An 11898-nucleotide genomic window follows, 5' to 3' on the forward strand; every position below is an offset into this window, starting at 1 on the left:
CAAGAGGGAGAGAGAGGACTAGTTAGCTAGTCCGAGTCCCCGAGGGCTTATATGTGATTAAACAAAGAGGACTAGCTTAAGTTGACCAGAGTGTTACAGTACTCAAATTTAGTTCTGTCACGGGCACCTTGTTGGTGTATTCATGAAGCCCTCACCCACCAACCTAGTTGGTGGCATGCTTCATCATCGGGCCCACCCAGTGACACCTAGTATGTCCCGGGTGTGCTACGACGCCTGATTACAGCGGAGATGGTATATTGCTGAGAGTGCAGTGAGGTTGGGTGAGTTGTGATTTAAAACGGCTTGGTGGTGGTCCCAGTACCCGAGGGTAAATTACATTTTAATAACTGGGCCGTCACCAGCGGTTAAAAGTAAGGCTACAGGACGCGTGAGGGTGGCGAGTTACTGCCCCCTGCGTCCTTCAGATGGTCGACATGTTTCAGCCAGTGCCTTAGAGTTTTCTGGCTTTCCTCAGGACCATTTTTTTAAAAAAGGTGTGATGAAATAAAACAGACTTAGTGAGTCAGTCAGTGAGAGCGATTCTGTCAGTCAGTGAGAGAGAGTCTGTCAGTCAGTGAGAGTGAGTCAGTCAGTGAGGGAGAGTGGGAGAGTCGGTCAGTGAGAGTCTCTCAGTGAGAGTGAATCAGTCAGTGAGAGTGAGTGAGTTAGTCAATGAGAGAGTGGAAGAGTTAGTCAGTGAGAGAGTCTGTCAGTGAGAGTGAGTCTGTTAGTGAGAGTGAGTCAGTCAGTGAGAGTGAGTGAGTCAGTCAGTGAGAGAGTCAGAGAGTGTCAGTGGGAGTCTGTCAGTGAGAGTGAGTCAGTGAGAGTGAGTCAGTGAGAGTGAGTCAGTTAGTGAGAGTGAGTCGGTTAGTGATAGTGAGTCAGTCAGTCAGTGAGAGTGAGAGAGTCAGTCAGTGAGAGAGTGTCAGTGGGAGTCTGTCGGTGAGAGTGAGTCAGTGAGAGTGCGTGAGTCAGTCAGTCAGTGAGACTGAGTGAGTTAGTCAGTGAGAGTGGGAGAGTCAGTCAGTGAATGAGAGTGAGTGAGCGGGAGAGTCTGTCAGTGAGAGTCTATCAGTGAGTCTGTCAGTGAGAGTGAGTCAGTCAGTCAGTGAGAGAGTTTTGAGAGTCAGTTAGTGAGAGAGTGGGAGAGTCAGTCAGTGAGAGTGAGTCAGTGAGAGTCTGTCAGTGAGAGTGAGTCAGTCAGTCAGTGAGAGTGAGTGGGAGTCAGTGAGTGAGTGAGTAGGAGAGTCTTTCAGTGAGTCAGTCAGTCAGTCAGTGAGAGAGAGTGTGAGTCAGTGAGAGAAATAGGAGAGTCAGTCAGTGAGAGAGTGAGTGAGAGTTGGAGAGTCTGTCAGTGAGAGTGAGTCAGCGAGAGTCTGTCAGTGAGAGTGAGTCAGTCTGTCAGTGAGAGTCTGTCAGTGAGAGAGAGTGAGTGAGTGAGTCTCATTCAGTGAGAGAGTGGGAGAGTCTGTCAGTGAGAGTGAGTCAGTGTGAGTGAGAGAGTCAGTGACAGACGCAACTAGAGTCAAATTTCGGGGGAGGCTAAGAAAATGTTTTGGGGGGGCTGATTCTTCAAGCAAAAGGCAGAGTGGAGCTGCAGGAGGTCTAAGTAGGGGTGAAAACCATCACCCCTGCTTAGAGCCCCTGCAGCTCCACTCATTAACAAGCAAATGGTCTTTGAAAGACCTGTGAAGTGCTCGGGTGCGGCTGTGTGTGTGCCCGGGAAGCTGTCTTATCCCGGGCTGCCACACACGACGGGGGGGGACTGAAGCCCTTTGAGTCCAATGGGCGTTGCGCACCTAGTCAGTGAGAGAGTCAGTGTGAGTGAGTCAGTGTGAGTGAGAGTGTCAGTGTCAGTGAGAGTGGCAGTGTCAGTGAGAGTGTGAGATAGTGAGTCTGAGAGTGTCAGTGAGAGTGTGAGAGTCTGTGAGAGTATCAGTGAGAGTGTGATAGTCAGTGAGAGTGAGTCAGCCAATAATGCAAGACATTTGCAATTAGGGTGAGTACTCTATAGCTCAACTTTCATTGTGACAATGGTTCGAATATAAAACCCATACATGTTTGCAGAGTTTAACGATTTGTGGCAATTCCTAATGCTATGAGGATACTACATTATTATATGCAAATAAATACATGCAGAACAAATAAAAGAAACAATTATAGTGAAGACTTGAATCCCCATATTCTGAAAACCTGTAATTCCCATCTTTCAAAAGAGCACAAGCAGCAGCTGTTTTAAAGCACTCCTGCTTGTGCTCGTCATTGCTACTTTATATTAATCGATTTCATTTTAAAGCAATTCAATTAAGATAGAGAGACAGCACATCGGGTAAGGATTACAACGCACCTGAGAAAACACATTAAACTCTTATCTTATCAAGCCCGGGAGTGGTGTGTGTGTGCGCATGCGCGCAGTCTTCACTTTTTCAAGCACTGCACTCATGCTTGTGGCGCGCCGCCGCGTGCTCCCGCAAGGTGGATGCCACCACAAGCACGAGTGCAGTGCTTGAAAAAGTGAACGACGGCTAAAGGCCCTCCTAAGTAGCGCATGCGCGCTGCGTAGGCGAGCCCTAAAAACTCTGTAATGCACCCACGGATGACTGCTTCAACTTCCATGTTATTTTCATCAGCAAAACTTGGGGAATTAGAAATACTGACGCACAAAACAGTCTTGATATCATATTTTCAATGTATATTTATGAACTGAAGTGACTATTTGTGTCGGAGTCAACTTTGAGAAAGAAGAGGTTTTGACAGGGATTTAAATAAATAACAGGTTTTTGTCACAAGGCAATTAAACCACCAAACTGTGGCCTGGTGCTGAACTTGGCAGCACCCTTCACAATATTCTGGAAGATGTACTCGAATGAGCTGCACGGCTGCCTGTGCGCTCCAGGCGCCCTGAAGTGCATCGCATCAGCATGTGGCACTGTATTAACCTCAATGGCTACTAAACAATGAAAATACAAAGAACACTTACTTTCTGTCCGGGGTTGTGCTCAGGCGCACAAAGGATGCTGTAGCTCTTCCACTTGCTGAACGGCACAGGTCCCAGGTGTCTGTCTGCAGCAGTGAAACTCTTCCTTCCAGACGGGCTGCCTGCCTTTATATCCGAGGGTCCCTTCCCACCCCATTGGTGGAGAGGAATATTAGTAGCGAAGGCTCACCTCTGGCTGTCCGTCACCCTCAACCCTTGGGCAGGCCGAGCTGCCTTCATCCTCTTGCCCGCCCCTCCACAGAGACGGCACGTACGCACTTTCTTCTCATCCTGCAGCCCGTCTGTGTCTGGCAAAGACAGCCGCTGCACCTCTGTGGAGTCCAGCTGTCCAAGGTGCTTTCCTCGCTTGATTGTCAATTCGCCAAAATGATAGTGGTAGCAGAAGTGACCTCAAACACTTTCTGACCTCAATGGCATCACAGCAAGAACATAATGTGGCCTTTGACCCTGAACCCTAAGAAATTATGCCACCAGACCTTGTATACCTCAAACAGAAGAAGTATAGCTACATCACAGGGAGATGCACAAAAGAGAGATAAAAAAATCTGCAGTGGTCAGGCATACTACTGGGGACTAAAAATTGCATATGAACTATGTTTTGCCTTGAATAGCTCCTTTTTAGGTCTCGGCTAGCGAAGGCTGCGCTTGCGCAGTCTCGCTCGCGAGATTTAACGTTTTTAGGTATGGGGCTTAAACCCGCCCCTCTTCTCCATTGGCTGGCTTCCTAAACGGAGGCCAGCCATTGGAGGAGAGGGGCGTCTGTCCATTCAAGCCCCGTCTTTTTCGGATTCGGGGGCGTGTTTTTTACTTGCTTTCTCTCCTCTGGAATGTAAACATTCCAGCCAATGGCAAGAGGAGAGAAAGAAAAACACGCCCTCAAATCCGAAAAATGCCGCTGCGTTTCTCCGAGGCATTTCTGCTTGACCTCGGAGAAAGGCAGTGGTGTCCCGGCGTCCGGGCGCATTTGTTAATTTCCAATACTTGTCTCAGTTTTTAAGACAAAGGTCACGTCATTCTGCAAAGGTGAATTCTAAACTATTCTCTCCTTTCAACAGGCGCCTCTACAGTCTGAAGTGATTTAAGCTATTATCTGTTTTATTTGAGGCAGCACAGGAGGAGGCTGGCTGTGAGCTCACTGCAGAAGGAAAGACAGAGCGGGGACGAGGACAGGGGGCCTCATGGTGGAGGTCCGGCCACAACTCACATCATATAAACATAGCCTTGTGACATTATTCATGTTGTTTAACCCCTTCAGCGCGGCGCGTATTACCGTGCTGTGCTGAAGGGTTCTTGCGCGGGGGGGGCCGTGACGGAGCGGTTCCGTCACGCGCACAGCGCGACCGACGCGCATGATGGAACCGCTCCGTCACAAGCATCGAAAGGGATAAACGCATATGTGTATATTTTATATACACACACACACCACACACACTCTATACATTTACCAGGCTACGTAAAAACCGGGACATGCCAGACATGAAAGTACCACGAAAGGCTTTAGTCCTACTTTTATGTTGACCTGTCCAGTTTTTATTAGCTTCTCGATGTCGGACCAAGATGCCCTGAGCAGTGCGCGCTCGGGCTATCAGCGCATTGCTATGTTTCGTACAGCTGAACCGATAGTAAGGACAAACAGCAGTCAAACTGAAACGGATCGGCGCTCTTCGGAACCACGTCAAAGGCATTCACGATCAACCAGGATGACGCGCCTTGCGCATTCTAGAGATTAGGCTGCCAGATGGTTCTGTATTCATGTTGAAGTATGCCCCCCTGTGGCCAATAGGGATAGATGCAGTTATGTTTCTATTTAATTCAGAGTGTTTGAGTCCAATATCCTGAAACATTTCTGCCCTTTAAAATGTAGAACAGCGAATCCAGAATATATTTAGTCTCGGATTACAAGCATTTGAACTCTCTCCAGATGGACGTCACAGCACAGGCCAAAGAGCACGACCTCTAAATGATCACAGAACTACAGCACAACTTTAGCATGAGCATGGTTTCACCCACGAGACTTGAGACCTAATTCAGAGGATGTGGTCCACAATTTATTTATTTATTTGTGAGTTTATACCGCGCTGGATTCGACTCCCAAAGGAGTATCTCCGCGCCTTTGGTCGACCATAATGCAAAAAAAGAGGTCTAAGCAGTGTATCATGTTAATTTTGGAATAGGAAAGTTTTTAATTGTTTCCTGAAAGGGAGGTGATCATCACAGAGTCTTAAAGATGTTGGGAGGCTATTCCATAGAGTTGGGCCAGCAACCGAGAGGGCTCTGGCTCCCTGTCTTGCTTTTTTTACTCTGGGTACACATAGAGCCTGTACACTGGATCTCAGAGGGCGCATGGTTACATAGGGGGAGAATTTGTTGGACAGATATACAGGGCCTCTCCCATGCAAGCATTTGTGTATAACACAACAGATTTTAAACTTCACCCTCTGTTTGATGGATAGCCAGTGAAGCTTAATGAGCAAAGGTTTGGAGGGAGTGCGAGGGGGCTGATTTAAGACAAGGCGAGCAGCAGTATTCTGGACCACCTGGAGTCTAGAAACTACTCCTTCATTTGCCGCCAACAGTAGCCCATTACAATAGTCCAATCGACTCAATACTAGAGCATGGACCAAAGTTTTTCTAGTGGAGTCTGGCAGCAAAGGGAATACTTTCCGCAACAAACCGATAATGTGGAAACAACAGCCCACCACTTGGTTGCCATGATGAAAAGAAGTGGAGGTGGCACCAGGTATGAAGTCACAGTCACGTGAGAACGGATAAGTTCACTGTGGTACTTTATTCTCCTTCATGTAACATGTAAAAACAGCCAACGCGTTTCGTTCCGTTTAGAGGAACTTCATCAGGGCTGTAACCAATACAGAACAAACATATAAATAACGACATAAATATAAACATGAACATTTGATAATACTAAACATTCAAAATTATATCCCACATGGCACTAAACAGATAAAAAACACCATGTATTATGGACATAAACATATCTAATATCACATAATACATGTAGACATAACTCATAAAACACACAACTGATAATATCAATTCACAATTAAAAAGAGAAATAAGTTATAAAGAGCATACTATTTACAATCATATACGGTCATTTGTATATAGATATGTTTATGTCCATAATACATGGTGTTTTTTATCTGTTTAGTGCCATGTGGGATATAATTTTGAATGTTTAGTATTATCAAATGTTCATGTTTATATTTATGTCGTTATTTATATGTTTGTTCTGTATTGGTTACAGCCCTGATGAAGTTCCTCTAAACGGAACGAAACGCGTTGGCTGTTTTTGCATGTTACATGAAGGAGAATAAAGTACCACAGTGAACTTATCCGTTCTCACGTGACTGTGACTTCATACCTGGTGCCACCTCCACTTCTTTTCATTTAACTTCTCTGGTTTTCCAGTGGGATCCAAACACAGCAGGTCTCGGAGTTGCTTGGCACAGGAAACATACTAATATGGGACTTTGATATTGATGTGCGCACTATCAGTCGGCTGTGTACCTTTTGTTTTACTTGGTTGCCATGATGTTTTAAGGAAAGCTCCTGATCCAATTGGACCCCTAGATTTTTCACTACCTGCTAGGGCTCAGGGACTGGGCCAAGATCTTGAGGCCACCAGTCAGGAGTCCACAGGAGTTTGGCCTCCCCGAACAGCATCACTTCCGTCTTTGCAACATTACATTGCAGGAAGTTAGATGCCATCCAGTGAGCCACTGCTTTCATCCCCTGGGCAAAGGAGTTTCTAACCTCAGCAGTGAGGCTTTTAAAAGGAAAGAGGAGTTGGGTATCATCCGCATATGACACTGGGATGAAGCTATGGGACCTCATGATGTCAGCTAGGGGGGCCACATAGATGTTAAAAAGAGTGGGGCTCAAACAAGAGCCCTGTGGCACCCCCTTAGAGATCCCCACCTCCTCTGACCGATATACACCCAATGTGACCCTTTGGGTGCGGTCTGTTAGGAAACTCCTCAACCAGGCTAAAGCCTTGTCTTCCAGGCCGATGTTACCTAGCCTGGTGGCCATGATGTTGTGTGACACGGTGTCAAACGCCGCAGACAGATCCAACAGAACCAGGATAACAGAGTAGCCTTTATCCTGGAACATGTGTAGATCGTCTGCGACTGACAACAAGGTGGTCTCAGTACTGTGTCTTGGCCTAAAACCTGACTGGGAAGAGTCCAACCCACCTGCCATTTCGATGTAATTTGACAAGTGCCGATTTACAAATTTCTCAATTATTTTACCCAAAAAGGGGAGAAGCGAAATAGGTCTTAAGTTAGACAATTCCGTCCAGGGGATAGCAGTGTTTTTCCTCAATGGTCTTACCAGGGCCCTTTTCCAGTCTAAAGGAACCTCCCCTGTGCTAAGGGAGAGGTTAACTAAATTCTGAATTTCTGGTCCTAAGACATCTGCCAACATAGGCATAATACGTGCAGGGATGGAGTCTGAGGGGCTACCACTCTTAATTTGAGTAATCAATGAGGTTACCTCCTCTAAAGAAATGGGGGGAAAGCTGGTAAGGCACTGAGTAGATTGCACTTGCCGTGCAATGTTCTGAGAGGTGTTATTTTCTCCTGCGGCAGTTGCATTTGAAACTATAATCCTGTCATAGATCCCCTCTATCTTCTTCATGAAAAACAGAGAGATCTCATCACAGAGATCCTGGGATGCAACCTCCGCAGTCTCACAAGCTACTGGCTTGGTAAAAGTTTGTAATATGTTATACAGTACTTTTGAGTCTTTCCCAGCCGCTGTTAGTTGTGCTGCAATATGATTTTTTCGTGCCGCCCTAATGGCCTTATGATATATCTTAAGGGAAGTTCTATACTGTTCTTTATCTTCAAATCTCTGAGACTGTCTCCATAGCTTTTCCAGTTTCCTGGTTTTTTGTTTCAGAGATCTTAAATCCTCGGAGAACCAAACTTCTTGCTTATTTGCCGAGCGTGGTTTATATGTTTTCTGTGGGATAATAGTGTTGATTGCTACTCTAACCGTCTCCTCAAACCTATTAAGAGCAGTTACTACGTCATCTGTAGGATTCTCAGACAGAGAAGTTTTATACTTCTCTCTGAAGGTTTCCGTGGTAAGTTTATGCCAAGGTCTCCTTTTACTAGCCAAGGCGATCTGAATTCGTGGCTTATACATGGAAGCAGTATGAAATTTTAAAATAAAATGATCTGTCCATTCTACCTGAATAGGTGCCATGCATTTAATGAAGGGTGAGTTGGACAGAACTAAATCCAAAGTATGACCTGCCTCATGAGTGGGCCCATAATTAATCTTTTTAAGTCCCAGAGAGTCCAGATCCATTAGAAGAGTTCTTGCCTCCATGCATTTCTCTGATTCACTATGGACATTAAAATCCCCCACCAAGAGGAAGTCCTGATTTTCTTTCACATACGGTGCTAAGGCCTCTATGAGTACAACAGAGAAATTCCCACTCGGGCCTGGTGGACGATACACCAATGCTCCCTTCCTTTGTTCCCTAGGTGTTGAGTTGATTTTAAAGATTAATAATTCCATCTGGGGTGTACATATTTCCTCAAGGATGGTGATATTCAATTCCCCCTTATGGACTATTGCCACCCCACCACCTGTTTTATTGGGGCGGTCCAGCCTAGCTATTTTGTATCCCGATGGGATACCCAATGTAATGGCTGGGACTGAGTAAGGCTTAAGCCATGTTTCTGTTAAGAAACAAAGGTCGGGTTCCTCAGTAGATACGAGATCCCACACCTGGGTGGCATGCTTCGCTAGTGAGCGAATATTGCAGAGCAGGTTTTTGCTCCCCAGGGGGAGACTATCCATTGTGTTATTCATCAGGACAGTGTCTTGCACTTTAGGGTGCAAGCCAGCTGGGTCACTCATTTGGTTTCTTTCCTCCCCAAAGAAGTGGAATCGTGTATGACATACCTGACAGGTAAACGGTCCTTCTAAAGTGGTTGCCATAATTTCATCACATTTAATCGGGAGGTGGTTACGCAACTCTAACAGTACATGTGAGGTATATGTTCTCCATGTACATATTTCCTCAAGGATGGTGATATTCAATTCCCCCTTATGGACTATTGCCACCCCACCACCTGTTTTATTGGGGCGGTCCAGCCTAGCTATTTTGTATCCCGATGGGATACCCAATGTAATGGCTGGGACTGAGTAAGGCTTAAGCCATGTTTCTGTTAAGAAACAAAGGTCGGGTTCCTCAGTAGATACGAGATCCCACACCTGGGTGGCATGCTTCGCTAGTGAGCGAATATTGCAGAGCAGGTTTTTGCTCCCCAGGGGGAGACTATCCATTGTGTTATTCATCAGGACAGTGTCTTGCACTTTAGGGTGCAAGCCAGCTGGGTCACTCATTTGGTTTCTTTCCTCCCCAAAGAAGTGGAATCGTGTATGACATACCTGACAGGTAAACGGTCCTTCTAAAGTGGTTGCCATAATTTCATCACATTTAATCGGGAGGTGGTTACGCAACTCTAACAGTACCTGTGAGGTATATGTTCTCCGGTTACTGGACGGGGTCTCTGGGGTGTATGTGCGTATCTCCATAGCCCCCTGCCCCTGGCTTCGTCCGGTCGCGGACGGGCGCAGACGGGCTGGTCTTTGGCTCGTCTTAGGCGCAGGAGTAGGCGCCATACTGCGCGCCAACGCTGCGCGCTGGAGCCGCCGAGGGGCTGAATAGCCCTGAGCTGAAGAAGGGCTAGAGCGCTAACCGCTCGTCTTCCTGTGTGGCCTGTCTCTGCCCTGCCCTCCGCACACCGTGAATGGCTAGCAAGCGTGCAGGCACGAATCAGGGCTCAGGAGACAGTAAGTGTAGTACAACACCTAGCAACCTCAGTGTTTGCGGGTATGCGGTTTAATTCACAGCGTGTCACTAGATTAATAACATCATATAATGAGCTACAGTTTTAAAACAAAAACAAACAGTTCACTATTTCATCTTAAAATTTTTTATCTCGAAGCTGCCTTCAATCTAAAAATGAGCACAGCGTAGCTGCTTTAGTTACAATGATAATGGGCGCCAAACGGAGTCAGGAGAAGCTGACACCGTCTCCCTACCCCTACAAGACAGAGCAATGCCAATAGGTCTGGCTTTAGAGGAATGTTGTATGGTAATGTGAAAACATTGCAAGAAAACAGCATGAGAATGGATATATATTTATGTTTGAGCAAATAACTGTAGAATAATATTGGTCTAGGTTAAAATGTCAGGTGACAGTTGGACTTTCAAGCCAGACCAAAACATCTTTGTAGGTTCATGACTGCCCTTCCTTCCATCTGTGCTGCTGCTAGAGAAAACACATTATCTAGTTATCTGGGACACTTTAACAGCATTACGAAGTCATGCGCGCGACCCCCGAAAATTCAAGCTCAGGCAGCTGGCTGGTCCTCTGTGGGGGTAACATGCTGCTGATGTGTATTCTCCAGTAAACTTTCGGATTTGGAAGTGAATTGGCACCTTCATTTTAGGTGGGCCCTTTATTTGATAATGTTTCTATCCCGGGTTTGTCACCCATTTTGTTGAATTTCTCGATGCAGTTCATTTAAGTGTCCTTCACAGCACTGGCAAGACGGGACAGCCAGCCTGACAATGCCCCCGTGCCCAAATGGCGCGCGGCCAACCCGTGAGCCCGTCCCGTTGCATTGTGTACTCCCCCCACACCTCCCGAGAAGCAGAAAGACGAGCAGCAGTACAAAGGGCAGGATAAGGGTTCCTGGGGGGGCGGGGGGAGGGGCGGCACTGGGAGGAATTAGGGACAGAGCGGGGAAAAAAGTCAGTTCGGGAAAACTGTTCTAAATTACTTGGCGCCCCTAGCGCCTGTAATTTGAATAAATGTAATATTTCAGTCGGGAGAGAAAATCAAAGGAAATGTGGGGTTATGTGAGGCCAGGGGACGGAACAACAGATAATGTTTGTGTCTCCCCCATGGAATTTGCTCCGGCAGAGGGCAGGACACGTCTCAGCAGCTTCCTGATGTTTCAGACCTAACCATACAAAATCCTGAGACCAATGAGTAATCATCATGGCAAACCTAGAGAAAACCTCAACAGCTTCCTTAACTTTCCGTTCTTTTGCGAGGCAGAGAGTAACGACTACGGCAGGAGTGTTCGCTGACCAATCGCCCCCACTATGGCCACCTCAGAAACCTTTCAGATAATCTGTCAATTTTTATTAGTCATTTATTTTTTAAATGCTTAATTTTTTGTGATAAATGCAAAGATCTAGAAACAAAGGTGCCACTTCTGCTTTGGCTCCCAAGATCAATGTGTATGTGTCTAGATCTATGTGTGTATGTGTGGTTCTGTATGTGTGTATGTGTGACTGTGTGTGTATGTGGCTCTGTGTATGTATGTGTGGCTCTGTGTGTGTGGCTTTGTCTGTGTGGCTCTGTGTAAGTGTGGGTGGCTCTGTGTAAGTGTGGGTGGCTCTATATGTGTGCGTGTGTATGTGTGTGCCTCTGTGTGTGTTGCTCTGTGTGGGTGGCTTTTTTTGTAGGTGGCTATGCGTGGGTGGCTGTCTGTGTGTGGGTAACTGTGTGTGTGTAGGTGGCTCTGTGTGGGTGGCTCTATTTGTGTGTGGGTTGCTCTATGTGAATAGCTCTGTGTAGGTGGCTCTGTGTGGGTGGCTCTGTGTGTGTGGGTGGCTTTGTGTGTGTGGCTCTGTGTGTGGGTGCAAATGCAATAGGTCTCGCATTTGAGAGAGATTAAGCTATTGACATTGTAAATAACAATGGTGTTTCTTTAAATGTTTTAAAAACAAAAACATAAACAAAAATAATGTCATGAGCAGTGCCAATAGCTCTAACTTTAACAATGCCGAGACCATTGCATTGTAAATGCTTGTTTTTAAAATTGTTAATACTATTAAA

Source organism: Triturus cristatus, chromosome 1_1, assembly GCF_964204655.1.
Source record: "Triturus cristatus chromosome 1_1, aTriCri1.1, whole genome shotgun sequence".
NCBI classification, from domain to species: domain Eukaryota; kingdom Metazoa; phylum Chordata; class Amphibia; order Caudata; family Salamandridae; genus Triturus; species Triturus cristatus.